A 15,690-nucleotide genomic window follows, 5' to 3' on the forward strand; every position below is an offset into this window, starting at 1 on the left:
CTTTTAAATGAAGGAACCATTTAGGTTTTGCAGTCTTACAAACATTCCCAAAGACTCAGATGTATTTCTCAAAGTGATTCACTTGCATGGGATTTTAAAAATCGACACTTCCTCTGACAACATTATAAAGTGCCTTAATCACTGCATACTCTGACTGGTCAGGACCAGCTCACAAGGTATTTCCCCTCCAGAAAGGGCAAATTGGACTGTGGCAGGGATATTATGCAAAGAGCTGAAGATGGAGGAGGAGTCACCTACCTTATCACAAACAAGAATCGAATCAAACAATACTGAAAATATAAAGGATAAATTGCATAAACTGCACAATGTCCTTTGTGTTAAAATAGCATCTTCCCCAGTTTGGTATTTTCTTTTCTAATGCATATGCCAAATCCCACATTCATTCAATTTATTCAACCAGCCAGACTTATTTAGCCTTGTCTAAGAAAAAAAATTTTGTGTGTGTTTTTTTTTCCCCCTCAGTTTCCCCTTATTATATCCCTTTTATTTAATATCCATCTTCTTTTAAGTTAGGGACCAGAACTGCAGACAGTATTCCTGGTGCAGATTTACCAGTCTGTTGAAATTGATGTTAGCACCTTCCATACAGTGAGTCCTTATTTTCTTCACAGATACAAGGTGTCTCCTTTCTGCATAAAGCAGAGTCAGTACATGCTTTGTGCTCTGCACAATTTTATCTAATTTCTCATCCATTCGTGAGCATCCTCCAGTTCTTCTTAAATGCTACCAAGCCTTCCTCTTCCTTCTCAGCATCTCTCACCTCTCCACAGTGAAAGTTTGCTGGGACAAACTTATGTCCGATGCTGAGATACTTAATGAAAATAATTAGACATGTCTCAAGAAAATTCTTAAGGAAACCCAGAAGACACCTGTCTCCAAAGATTTTCTGATACAATCCATTGTGTCCTCTTTAATCACCAAATTATCCAAGTTTAAACTTTTATACTAAACTACCTCCTGCAAGATAAGCAGTAAGCAGTAATTTCTACTGTTGCATTATTTTACTTAGATTACTCAAGTCCAAGTAAGTTATTATCTCCCTGAAACAAAACAAATAAAAAAACCCAGCCATCTCAAGAAGAAAGACAGCCTGGTACAGCTGCTCTTCGATAATGCAATTGAGCCTTTTGACTCTATTGCCTTTCCTCTATTGCCTTTAACTTTTCCTCTCCTTTGATACGCTTTCTGAAGCTAAGGTCTCAGACGCAGAGTAATGGTTCTACAGCTGAGTTACTTCTTTAAGTCCTTGAATATATGTGGACATCATTTTACTGTGTAAATACTTAGAATTATGATTACTTGATTTATTAAATTCTTTATTAAATTTATTTATTAAATTCTTTGCTTTTTAAACAAAATATTCTGAACGATAATAGGAGATTAACCCAAGTACGGTGCAGCTGGAAGAACTGGGAAAGCTAGAGATGGCACATATCTCACAGTGAGAAATGTGAAAATCCACCAAGAATTATTTTCACACAGGTACTGGCCTGGCTACGTACCTTTCATTGTTCACCCAAATGTCCTGTGTGTCTCTAGTACTGTGTAATTCTTTCACAATGGTAAAATTTAAATTCCTTTCCTGCTTAATCAATGCAATTTTCTGATGTTCACACCCTTTACAGAGAAATAAGGAAGGCTGGTCTTTTAAATCCAAGTTAATTTTAAAGGGCATATTTTTAAAAAGCTATTCAGATGGTCATATCTGCCACTAAGGCTCTCTGCATCGTATCTGATAAACCAGCTTTTCGTAATATATCAGAAAACACTCAGTACTGCCTTCTGTACACCTTGTTTGTAAAGGTCTGTTTACTTACCTGTCACTGTCTGGCTAACCATTAACCACAATTAACCTGATGTGTTTTTTTCTTTGCAAACAAGCCAAATATTTATGAGAAAAATAAAACTTATTCAGTAAGCCAAATGCAAATGTTGTCTCAAGCACAAGCTGAGAGGTTGGGGGTAGAGGGTAACAAGGCTCTCTTTCCACATGCAGCAGTTTTTTGATTATTTCTGGTTGCAAATTAGAGTTAGGTAAGTGGAACAGCAAAATAATAATTATATGATAGTTACAGGCTGTCTTAGAAGTACTATTTGTACAGTAGTACATAATCAATGCATTTCAGGGAGAAAAAAAGCTATTTTCAAGAGCAGCTGATGGAAAAAAATTTAAAATTTTCTGAGATGCTAGTAAGTAGTTTTTTTTCATTCTGAAGTCTGCTTCCATTTCATGCAGTAAGTAACAAAATACCTCTGGTAGCACAATGGATGCCACAATCCATCAACAACTTCTGTATCTTTTACTAACCTCTTGCTGGCACTCCTCCATGCTTGCTCTAACAACACAGATGATGGCTTGTGTCTTTCATGGTGTTCCTAGGGAAGACCCATAGCACTAAACCTGCTCTGACACATTTAAAACCCTCATGTTCCCCTACCTAAAAATCACTAGGAATAAAAAGAAGTATAGCTAGCTTCTGTACTAATGGTGTTAAAGGTATTCCAGGCTACTGCTGAAATTAAAAATGTAAAAGTCGATACTGTAAATGCAGAGATTAGTCTTATATCTTTGTCAAGGAGTGGAGGTGTTTCAGCAGATACTACATCTAAGCAGAGAGTGCAATTTGAAATAAAACGTTTCACGTTTCCAGATGATGTTCCCCTATTCAAGGATGTTTGTGAAATCATGCTGCCAAATCTGTGATTTCCAAAGTTATCCACAGTGATAACATAAACAGTAAGTAGTGATTTATCTGTAGGATCAAGCTTTGTTAAAAGAGGCATGCGAAAAACATGTACATTTGAAAGCATTCTCTCCCTTGAGGGAGGAGAAAAGCTCATATGTGTGCACAAAATAAACCATGTGCCCCAAGCTTTGCTTTTCATTTTGTTCTTTCTGAAAATCTGTGAAATCAGATGAGTTAAAAAAAAAATACTAAAAAGTCTATTTGCAAGCTTTATTAATGCTATTCACAGCTCAGTGAGCTTCCAGACATCCTTTTAAACTACAGATGATAGCTTTATCAAGGACATGCATAAGCATACCAATAGCAAGAGGGAGAAATGGCTATCCTGCAAATCTTGTTCCATCATTTGTTTTGAAACACACCTCTCTGACAAAGTGAGAGCACAGCACAGTATAAAAAAGCCAGAAGTCTCCAAAGACAAATGTTCCTATCACCGATAGTGAGGACCATTTTCCTTGTGATCAATCACTGTCAATCTGTTGCTATCACACCCAAGCTTTCTCTATGTGCTTCTTGGTCCCAGGAACTTTTTATTTTGTCTTTTCATTTGACATTTTACCACTGAGATCCAGCTTTTTCTTTTCCTTAAATACACACCTTCTTCAGTTTTTTTCTTCATAACAATCAGCCATAAAGCAGTGAACTAGAAGGCTGCTCAACCCTAACCTTTCAATCCTAACCCTTCTCAACATACACCTTAATATAGCAAATAGAAAGAGGCAAGAAGAATGAAAGTCTCTTTTTGGAAGAGAAAACCTCAGAAGCAAGTTCTGCATTTGTATCTGAGCTGTCCAAAACCATTTGTAAACTGAAAATCAGAGGTGTGACACGCTCAGAGTAGATTTATTCAGAGTAAATTTAATATTGAACAGTGGAGTCATTGTTTGCTAATGTGTGGAGTCTTATGGGTTATCATTTTGTTAAAATGTTTACTTGTGTTTATCCGTTTTCTGGAGGTGTGTAATCTCCTCTGTGACCACTAATAGTGAATCTCTGCCAATATTACCAAGTGCTAGGCACTACTTCAGTGCCTATTTTCAGGACCCTTAAGTAAGAACTTTGTGAACAGAGTAACACAAAAAAAAGACTCTTTAGTCCTCTAAGCTGAATGAAAAAAATATTAGGGAAAAACAAAAGCCAAAAATAACAACAGAAAAGATATACAGAAATTAAGACAGCCACATTTTATGGTATACTTTACTTTCAGTGGCTGATGGCTCTCTTAATGGCAGCTATAAGGAAATGGGGAGTCTTCTGGGAAGGTTAGGAGGTGAAAAGTCTGCTTTTTCATAGCCATCCAGCTTCCTGATGTGAGGGGAGAGGCAAACTTCAAGCTGGGCCCAAAGAATCACAACCGCTCAGAGATGCCTCCTCATCTCCTGGAGCCTTCCTGCACACTGCTGATAGACTTGCACTGCCACAGCGGCTGCCCCGGCTCCGCTCTGCCTGCTCCTGTGCACCAGGCAGTCAGAGTCCCAAGAACAATAACAACAATAATAAAAGAATTAAACCCTGAGTTTATGCTGAGTTGTGTAGCTGGGAACTAAAATCCCAGTTCACATGGCCACTGAGCCAGCTCCTGGGGTGTAAATAGAAAAACTGAAACCACAAGCAGCAAAGCTATATAAAGGAGAAACTTCCAGCCACTCACTCAGTGGATAGGTTTTCACTGGGAATCGTCTCCAACTTAAATCTGCTTTTTACATTTAGGGAGAAGCAGATTAACACAACCAGCCTGGATAAACAAGAGCGTTTGCTTTCCCACAGTTATGCGGCTGTTCTGTCATCCCAAGAAATTCAATATGATGAAAACTGTCCTCAATGCACACCTTGTACCTCATTATGAATTACGCCATTAAGGCCAAGGGAGCTAGATTTCAGGTATTACACAAGATTTTACTGCTGCTGGTATTATCCAAGAACAGCTCACAGGAAATCTATGCGAGGCCAGACAGGAATTACTTGCAGGCTTTGGCATCACACTAGTTTTACTATAAAGAAACATGGGGGCACTGCTTGGTCTGCTTGGTAGCAGAGTCCAAGGAAGTCTGAATGAGCTGCTGCCTCTTCAGGCCTCCCAAAAATAAACATGCTATGCCATGCAGGTGCCCCTTTGGACATGGATGGTGGAAGCCTGGAGGAGGATAATGCATGAAGTGGGATGAGAACGGAATAGCAGCACAGAAATAGGTCAGAGCGCTTGCAGCCTCAGGAGCAAAGCAAAATCAAAATAGCTCATGGCATTACCTTGCACACCTGACCATGGCTGCTGACTGTCAGAGGAGCACCAGTGTGAGTGTGCCTTGGCACTATCTATGACACGCATTTTTGAATGGAGCACAAGACAGTTCTCTTTCTAATTTCCAACAAAGACACATGGAGACAAAATGGCTTCATTAATAATGTCTCTGAAATGACAGAATGATGGGTACAACAGGCCATGTGCTTGGCAACCAAAGTCTGCCCTTACCTACACTATCTTTTGTCTGGCAGAGATAAGGACATGGGGCAGAACAGAGTCCACAGCACACATCAAGCAACAGAAACAATAAATGCAGTCACCTGTGTCCAGAAGCAAACAAATTGCCTGTCATGAGAAACTAGCCTAGTCCAAGCTATCAGCAATTCAGCTTGGTGTTTCATGCCATGGATTTTCCCAATGGGTGGATGCTCAGGCCTTCCTTGGGACAGTGTCTCTGGACACAGTGGATATAAACCACTGGATCAGTGCAAGTCAGAGCTTATTAGGCACCAGGGCTGTATTTTGTAGTCCAGGTCCAGGACTGCATGACAAAAAAACAGGTAGCTTAGGCTTTTTTGGCAATGCTGAAGTTTCATTAGAGAACATGAGAAAGAGCAATGTAAAGCAGGTTTCAAATTATAGTTGATCCATAAATGAAATATGCAATGGTTTTGTTTGTTTGGCTTTCTGTTTTAATTTTCCTTTCATTTTCTTGATCATTGCATAAATGGCAGAGGGAATATTCCCAGGAAAACTGATTCATCTTGGAAAAAGCAAGAGCTCCCAGTTATCTTTTCTAATACCTGCTAGTTCTTGCTTTGCAGCTTGTAAAGAGAACAGCTGTTAACCAACAGACAACTTATGTGTTACTTCACCTTCATTTCTGAAGAGATCTGAGATCACCTACTTTTTTTCCTCAAAGAGAGCCCATCTCAGCATGCAGAAAGGGCTCTGCATGAGCTGTGGCAAAATTAATCTTCTTTCCTTCTGAGAATTGCCATTAGTCTGTCTTCTTCCCTGTTCTTTTGGCCTTGAGAAATAGTTCTTTAATGTTCCTAGGATGGATGAAATGTTACTGAAACAAAAACCTGAGAAGTCTTCTTGAAATTGGCTGGGGAAAAACAAGAAACTTTTCATAAAATATACACTTTTTCTTTTAGTAAATTATCAGAGCTTACTGCTGACAACAACAATGAATATATCTACAATTAGATATGTCACATGAATGAAAATACCTTTAAGAACTGAACTTATCCACTGTCCATTTACAGAGAAGGGTACAGCTCTGTGCAGCGACCAGAACGGCCCGCATCCTGTGCTGAGGGATGCCTTGCAGAGCATGGTCTTCATTTCCAATCTTATGTGGAGTGAACATAAAGTCAGCATCTAGTTGCCAGCAGGGAAGATGCTCTGTATATTTACATAGCCTGTAAATATTATTCTTAGCTCCCAAACAGTCTGTCCTGCAGCCTGGTGAGTGCTACTGGTGAGGGCCTGCTGGTGAACTGCCCCAGGGCCTCATAGATCTCTCTAGTGGCACAAGGGGGAAAAAAAGGTGACTCTATCTTGTATACTTTTTCTAACAAAACCACACACAACAGCTAGATACTCTCTAATTAAAACAGAATTTCACTGGGAAAGGTTTGAGTACAACTGGTGGCTATTTCTGTTCTCTCTGCCTTATGTTTACCAGGAGTTGCAGAATTATACATCATCTGAGCAGTTTATACAACCACCTGAAATAACAGGATTTATACTGTTTTAACTCTACAGGACATCGTGACTCACTAGCAGTAATAATGCACTTCAAATAAAGACATTCAGCTTCATTTTTTCAGATTAGCAACTTAACCTAGGAGAGGGGGCCCAAACTGTCATTCCTCTATTAATATTCTCTCAATAATTAGCTGCTTATTGTAGTTTTCCCTTTTATATTATGCCAGAAATAAAGCCTTTCCATGAACAACATCCCAAAAGAGAGAGCTACTATTTTAAAGTGTCTGCGTTCACAAAATGAACTACTCTGTGTAAACAATGAGATCTTCTCTTGCCTTGAGTGAACCAGATGTTTAAATTAAAAAAAAGAAGCACCCTCCCCTTCACAGAAGGAAGTTACAGCAAAGAAGAGTTTCTTCCCTCAAAATGACCAATGGACTTTCATTACTGGTGCAACAGGCCCTGCTTCCAGATTTTTGCTCCCTACAGCTTATCTGCATTACTTACAAAGAGAGGCATAAATTAGCTTTCAGCAGTCATTCCTTAACAGCCAAAGCTTTACATTCAAGACTGTATGTTCTGTCCTGGCTGCTCCCTCTTTCCTCCCCCTTTCTCCTATACAAACTGTCTGTTCTTGCTACGTAAAGATGTTGGATATGGTTCATCTTAGATTCTTAGCTGTTTTTGAAATCCTTGACAAGATCTATTTGGTAAAATAAAGTAGTGTTTTGACGCTGATGAGCAGAGCATTAAACAATATGGTCTCATCACGTGCAAAAAATCACCAAGAGACGGCTACACAGATGTTTATATTCTACTTGGTACTGCTTTCTGTTGAAATGATGTTCACATCCCACTTCTGAACATGAGGAGACCTGCTGAAATGAGCACCATTTTGGCTGTGGCTTGTTCCGATAGGCTAAAGGAGCAGAGACCATCACAAGAGCTTTTAACTTAGTACTTGTGATGATAATTTCCAATGATAACAAGCTGGACTTTGAGATGACTGACAAAATGTTTTGCAGTGTTTCACCTTGTTACAGTCAACAGAGAGAAATCAGTTTTCAGTAGATCATTAAAAGACTGCATTTAATTAACAAAAACAAACAAACAACCCCAAACCTAGATCTGTACATTACTAAAGTGAACATTTAAATGATTTTTTTTTTTTCATTATTCAAAGTTCAATTTCATACTAAGATCTCATTTTTGGAGGTAAACATTCATGTGCCCATTTTATTGTTGTTGTTAAAATTACAGAAATATTCTAATGAAAAAAGAACTTCCCCTCTCCTTTATCTTAATAAGAAAAAATTGATTGTCGGTAATTGTGTTGTTTGTCTTTGTGAAAAACCAAGGTAGATGCAAAATGTTTATGGCTGAGGTCAAATTATCTTTCAGATGATGAATGTGAATACAGAAATTAGGTTTCAGTGCTAATGTCAAGCATTCAGTTTTATTCTCTGCTTAGAAAAACAAAGAGCTAAATATTTGCTACTGCTTAAGAAATTATACTGATCGTGAAATGAATTATCTTGGTCAAGTACAACAAAAGAATGGATTTGTTGCACTGCAGGCTCTAAATCTTCTTGTAAGCCATGATTTAAAACAAGATTTTTTTTCTCCTGATTCCAAACAGGTTGACTTGAGGACCCCAAAGAATCCCTGCTCCAGATGTGTTTATAATTTCAGCTTTTGATACCAGCATCCTCAGAATAACACAAATAAAAACAAGAACCCCTATAACAAGGTATTGAAACAAAATATGTAAACACATGCTACATCAAAGAACTTGATCTATATGATCCTGTATCTGTTTTAAGTACAGTTGTTTGAGCTATTCCCCATGCAGCTATTGTGAATTTAGTAAAACTGCTTAGCCAGAATGGATATGGCTTGTTTTTGTGACCTATGAAGTACTCAGCTTTTAGAGCCAGGACACGCCCCAGATCTCAAATGAGGTAGAGGGAGCTCCCCTGAAGCTACAAGAGCTTGCGGAGACATGCATCTGCTTGGGGCTGGGGAAGTGATACCCCATTTGGTCACTGCATTGCTTCAAACAACAGCTACAACTCTTCCTATGTTTCCTGCCCAAACCCTAGGAAGCAGCCATTGCAGGCATTTACTCTAAAGCTGCATAAATTTAAACACATCTGCTTCTAGTTTCAAGGGATAGGTGACCTGCTTGAGCCTTATATGCTGGCAACCACTGAGATAAATATGGCATGTTGCCTTGTGTCAAAGCCTGCAAAGGGCAGTGGTGAAATTTCATTTATATGCCTAACAACTGAAAAGAATTCCAGAAAAGCTGCCAAACTGATGGCCAGACTAACATGCTATCATCTGTTTATGGTCACTGCAGGTGTATGCCATCAGTTATAAAAGAATGGAACCGTAAATTTAGAAAATTGGCAATAAGCTGAGTGATTCAAAAGCTTCCCCCAGTCATCATCTTCACAGCACCTGCTCTGCAGCTAGATAGGCCCAATGCACAGTCTGAAGGGCAACAGATTACAGTTTCTGCAAGACTAGAACGAAAAGAATTTTCCATACTTGTCAGCTGCATAAAGACTGTATTAAAACCCAAAATAAATGAGACTGCTGTTATTCACACAATCATTCTAAAATACAAAATCTACCCAGAATTAGACCTGCATCTCATCTGGACTAGACACATTAGTGCCAACGTTGGTGTTGAAGATCTGCTTATGTTTCAGTTGCAGGCAGCTTTCCCCAGAAAACTCCTTTGCCAAAAATATACGATTATCTAGCTTCTTTACAAATAAAAATATTTTAATATTAAAATATGTTCTCCTTTTGTAACACTATTAAAAGTCAGTGCACACAAAATAATATTCAGATTTTCTGTTTGTATCTTCCTTTGTCAAAGCTTGAAGCTCCTAAGCTTCAAAAGCCACTATAGCCTTTGGAAACTACAACCAACTCTGCCATCAATCAAAACAACCATTTCCCATCCTGTTAATGTTATCTGCAGACTAGATTAAAATATTATAAGCTACATGGTTGTTTGAGTTTGTCATGATTTAGCATCCTGCACATACACACACACACACATAAAAAAAGGGAAAAAAAGAAAAAAAAATTTCACTCATGCCAAATAACAAGGGCTAGAATTAGCTTCTGGAAGTCTCATCACACATATTTAAATATATTCACAATAGCTTCATTGCTGCACTTAATCTTCTATGTAGACAAGATTCTAGTGACTTCAGAAAAGCAGAATTAGGCTCTGAATATATGCTGAACAACAAAGTTACACATATATACAAACACTAGATATATTTCCTGAGCATCTAATATTGTTAAGATAGAAAAAGGCATTCACAGAGAGTCTAATAATTCTGTTCATAAAGTAGAGTAGTAAAGGCTGTAAGAAGTACAACTAGTGTGTACTCATGTTATGAGCTTAAGTTTCACATTATTTTTCTAAATTGCTTTCTACATAATGGTACGTAATGGCTTACCACAAATATCATGTACTTACACATCTATTCTTAAATCAGTTTTCCGAAAAATACACTACAAACAAAATAAATTCAAAATAGGAACTCGAAATAACCTTCATGAAATCTGCACACATGGCTGATTTTTTCCTATTTAAATTTCTATTTGTGCAATAAATTCCATACTCTCTTTCAAGATACTCCATGCTTTGCTTAACAGTACTAGTAAAGCGTAAGAGCAACAAAATGTCAATAAAAACATCCTGTTCTTCCTTGGCACTTTACCAGAAGTCTAATTCTATGAAGCAGGTATTATTCTCTTTTTCAGTAACTGGATCCCAGTTCAAGTTTTTGAAACTTTGGGGATGCTGAAGGAAAACATACTGCAGATCAACCAGTGTCCAACATTGAAAAACACAATGCCTTTTGTCTCTCATACTGGCCTGCAGAAAAAATAATCAGTTGTTTTAGAACCAATATTCCTTCTGTGCATCAAATCAGATTTTCCTTTACCTTGCTGTAGGGCAACAACAACAACAACAACAACAAAATAGGTAGACAAACTACAGAAAGTGTTCTTGCAACGTATCTTTGACATAACTGCCTGCTGCAAACATCTGTACAACCAGATACATTCCTTGTGTTCAAAATCCAGCAGAGGTTACACAGTCTCATTACCATGATATCATGACTTACAAGTGAAAATATACAAAGTTCCTGAGGCGATGAAAATTTAGTATACACCTAAAGAAGACAGAAGATAAACTTTCCAGCTATATTGGTCTCCAGGGTTTATTAGGCAAGAAGGCTACTTTGATGTCTCTGGACTAGTCCCTCCTTAATGGATCATTAATGTATCATTAAACCTAATGATACAGTGGCTTTTCATAAAGCTTGACCTTCAGAAACAAGTCAGTGATATTAGACAGCAAGCACATTTAGCTTTATGGAGAGATGTAAGAGCAAATCCTTTTCCCAAAGGAATGTCAGGTATCAGGACTGAAAGGTAGTGCCAATTACCCAAGCATGTCGTGGGTAACCTAACTGATCCAAGAGTTTACAAAATGTCTTATTTAACAGAAAAACAACTAACAACTTTCTGTGGCCTTACAAACCACTGAGACACATATAGATCCCTAAAGCACTGTAAGACATGTCACAGTCTCTTTAATTTTGTGGGGCAGATGGCAGATCCGTGCTCTTTCATTTCACTCTGCAGAAATTTGGAGAAAGAAAGGCTCCAAGACCTACATTGTTGCACTAGCCAAGCTGACCATAGTTGCTCTTGAATAAGACAGATGCTGAATACTCAGAGCAGTGACAATGTACAGACAGTGGGAGGGGACCTGGTAAACTAAAGTGGTGGGGCTTGAGCTTTTGTGTGACAAGGAGAAGCCAAAGGAAAAAGCAACACAAACAAAACCTTATCCTCCCCACCCCCTGATTTCCTCCTTCTAAACAGTACCGTAATAAACCAGATGTGCCTGTTATTGCCTTTCTCAGGAGAAAAAAGAACACAAACCTCTTATATGCAGCTTTTCATTCTTCCTTGTCACACAAATTAAAAAAAAAAAAAGTAGGTAAAGGAAACCATTGTGAATGGTTCACTCAAGAGGGATGGCAAAAGATACTTAGGAATATAAAAAAGGAGGCTGTACTGAGCACAGAGACTGCTGGATGCCAGCAGTTGCTGCATTCCCAAGAAATCAAAGAGAATGTATCCTTTTGGGTTATCTCTGATGGCTCAGTCTCCACTGATTAGCTTCCAGACAGGAAGGATTTGCTTTACTTGATGCTATTCTATAACTGTAAAAAACAACACCAGGTTTTAGCTTAGGCACTGCAACTTAGACAATATAATTAACTAAATATTTTTTACAGGAAAATGTTGGAGCTTTTGTAGCTCAGTTGAATATTGAAGGAGTGTACAGCAAAGAGTACAAAACTTGGACAAAAGGACTCTGGAGCATCCTTTCCCTTGAAAGAAGAGCAGGAAAGAGAAAGTACCCCAATACCTGTTTTAGCTGTTGTTTTGCAATCATGGTCCCACTGTCACATCAGAGTGCAGGTGCAATTGCAGCATTGAAGGATTCTTTGAGAAAGGCAGGCAGGATTCTTGCTCTGAACACACCACATACACCAGCAAATGGTTTCATCACCTGGCCACCTTCTTTCACTTCCTCCTTCTCTCCTCTCAGTTTTCAGTCAGCTACCAAGCTCAGTCTGGGAGTAAGCGTATTCATTAACCTTTACAAAAATACCTCGGCAGATGAATTAAGTCAGATGACATTTTATAGGCAGTGAGCGACTTTCCAGGAACACTTCTATACTTAGTAGTAATCTATTTGATAACACTTTAGCACTGTTTCTAAGACTCAGAGCCTGAAGAAGAAATGAACGCAATTCAATGAAAAAGAATGGAAAATGAATGGCACCAACCTGCCTCTCTGATCCAGAAAGTAATGCTTCCTCTGAAATACCACAGATAAGAAACTTCAGCATGCATTACAAAACACGTTTTGCTTTTCTAATAAACCTTATCAACTATTCCCTAAAAGCTTGAGGCCAAACCTTAAGTTTTCATTCAGAACTCAAACATAAAGAGACCAACCAAGTTCGAAAAGGACTGTGTTTTCTCTTCTTCCCAGTTGGACTTTCTCCCTGTATTACAGGCTTCTCCTGAAAACCACCAGCCCAAGCCCTCATACAGTGTCTGTGCATCAGCCTTCTTCTGTCCTGCAGCAATTCTTCCCCAGGACTAAGCTATACGTGGTTTACTGTGACTTTAAAACCTCTCCAGATATGAATGTTGCTCTCTCAGTGAAGAAATACTGCTCTTTAAACTTCATTTAAATTTGATTTACTTCAAATAGAGTTGTATTATGCCTGACAGATTTCAGAGACCTAAGAGGAAGGATGTAGCCATGTCTTGGAATGAACTCTGAGGACATTTACCATTTTGTATGGTAACATTAAAATTGAGCGGGTAGACCCCAACTTCTCACCAAAATCATTCACAAGTAGATGCAAATTGATAGTAGCCTGGATTTGTGCATGGAATGCCATCTGGATAGCTCTTGTCTGTAAAACAGTTGAGATATGAGCTCTGTTAATGAACTTATAAAAAAGAAAGCCACCGCCCTAGCCCATGGCTCATGACAGATCTTGAGATTTATCATGAACATATGAAGATAATATATTATTCAATATATGGATCATAAATATTGTTGGAGAAGAGAAACAATAAACATACACCATTTGGCACGCACCTTTAACCGAAGTTGTTTGCAGCTTTATTTTGAACATGAATTTATTCTAATGAGGCCATTCCAGGTTCTAGCATTGTATTATATGGTTTCAATGCACAGCTAAAAAGCCTCAGCTTTTCATAATTAATCATAATTATTTTTTTTCTGAAATTCTAGAAGCTCAGCTGTTTGAAGTCAAAGACAGTTTAGTGTAGGAGATTTTCCAGTTAGCACCATATTCTCTGGGAGACTGTACTGTACTTGCTGCTGGTGATATAACTGGAATGGGCTGGAAGAGTTTGTAGTCATGGCAAGGGAACACTTAAAGCTTGGCTGAAAATCTTCAGCTATTTAAAAAGCAAATATGCCCCTTCTGCTGGTGTGACTGCATAAAGAATCCCTCATACAAATGGGAGTGGTAGCCTTTTGGATAGAGAATTAAAAAGCTAGGATGTTAATTATGAGCTAAGATGTAAAGCAGATGAGTTTATAAACAAGGAATCGTTTCTACTGAGTAGAAGTGCTGGGGGTTAAATTTAATTGCAAACCTCTGATCCTTTTCTTCTGCTTCTGCAATCACAGACTCTCTCCATATGCACTAAGAGCCCAGCCCCTCCCTGACATTAGGAGCTCTCAGTATGTTTAGGGTTTTTATTACAGACTCCTGCAAAAACTTAATGAGCAATAAACTCAGTGTTGTTTCAGACGTCAGCAATGACCGTGACAAGGGTATTCTGACTAAGTTTCCCTGAATCACCCAGTTATTTATCAGTTGACTAGAATAAATATTGACTGTTCTTTGCACTATCTTCTACAAATACAAATCCAACAAAAAACTCAAAAGTCTAAAGAAATTTTCAAAGTTCCTAGACTGATTTAGAAAAGAGCTGATTGTTTCTATAGGAAATTTCTTAGTAGCTTTCAGATTTCAGATTTCAGATTTGCTTCTAAAAGGATTGTCCAAAAGAAAAATAACATCTAGATACTACTTTTTTAGCCATGGCAAACTTTTCTTTCCAGGAAAATGGATAAATACATATTACTTTTTTTTTTTTTTTTTTTTCCCCCAATCCTATACTTACATGGGTTTGGAAAAACTAAAGATAATTAAGCTTGGAACTTCATCCTAGAATCATTACTAAGAAACTTCTGCTTCATTCTCCTATATTTATAAATGATACAGCTTAAATTTTCAAATGCAATTGTTATCTGGGAGGATTCCTCCTTTAGGCACCCAATTTGAGGCACCTTTCTTCCAGTTTTCCAAGATGTCTGTCTTCAGAAGCTTCAGTCACAAAGTTTCAAGAATGTGAAAGAATATCAGAAAGGAACAGCTTTCAGTATCTCCATCTGAGCACTCAATCGATGGAAAGGTTCAAAACCACAGAGAACTTAACAGTACAGGCTTTTGTTTACTTGCTTTGAACAGAAAGCACTGAAGATGATGGAGAAAGCGGTCTTTACCAAAACCACCCTTGCAGATCAAACATGAATGCAATCCTTGATGCATGTGATCTCATATACAACTTCTTCTATTACTGTAATAACAAAACATATGGGTATAAAAAAGCACAGGTTCAATGTGATATTTTTAATTTCCTCCTTCCCTCTTATTTAGAGGATTTGGAGACTCTGAGGAGCTAAAACAAAAATCCTTGTGCACTTTGGATCAAATTTTCAACCTCTCTCCCTGGGCACCAGCATAAAGCTGGTCCTCCCATTCCTCTGCTGTTGGCCAAGTTGAATGAACCATCTTCTGCACAGCTGCAAGCTACAGCTTACGGGAGGGGAGAGCAGTGGTGATGGAAAAGGAGATCACGAGAACCCAACAGGGAGAATAACTGGTGCTACTGTCATATCATGTCAGGGAGGGTAACTGCTGCTACTGTCATGAGGTACTGCACAAAGGAAAAATCAATACAGAATAAGTTCTTTTCCACGGCTCACATACTTCTTTGTGCCCTAAAGCAACATTTAGAGAGGAAAGAAAAGCCAGTAAGTAACACTTTCTGGAGTAACTGGATGCAATTAGATGGTCTCTGTTACTCTGAATGATAATCATTTTTGTGATTAATGGTTCTGTGTTTGTGATCAATGGCTCTGTGTCAGGCTGGAGGCCAGTCACAAGCAGCGTCCCACAGGGATCAGTCTTGGGACCGGTGATCTTCAACATCTTCATCAGTGACACAGACGATGGCATCGAGTACAACCTCAGCAAGTTTGCAGATGACACCAAGCTGAGCGGTGCAGTC

The 15,690-nt window shown here is 38.4% G+C and overlaps 1 protein-coding gene across 4 annotated transcripts in view; it reads right to left on the reverse strand.

Moving 5' to 3' along the window:
• The window catches only part of EGFR (epidermal growth factor receptor), a 153,002-nt gene that overhangs the window by 61,026 nt on the left and 76,286 nt on the right, over positions 1–15,690 (reverse strand). The window contains exon 1 of one of the 4 annotated variants that reach the window (XM_019616726.2): positions 12,206–12,413. The exons of 2 other annotated variants lie outside the window; for them this stretch is intronic. The gene's annotated coding sequence lies outside the window, so the exon portion shown is untranslated. Of the gene's footprint in view, positions 1–12,205; positions 12,414–15,690 lie in introns of those variants that run through there. One more of the 4 variants, XM_031554009.1, reaches the window with a different exon arrangement.

The sequence above is a fragment of the Meleagris gallopavo genome, chromosome 6 (assembly GCF_000146605.3).
Source record: "Meleagris gallopavo isolate NT-WF06-2002-E0010 breed Aviagen turkey brand Nicholas breeding stock chromosome 6, Turkey_5.1, whole genome shotgun sequence".
Lineage (NCBI taxonomy): Eukaryota > Metazoa > Chordata > Aves > Galliformes > Phasianidae > Meleagris > Meleagris gallopavo.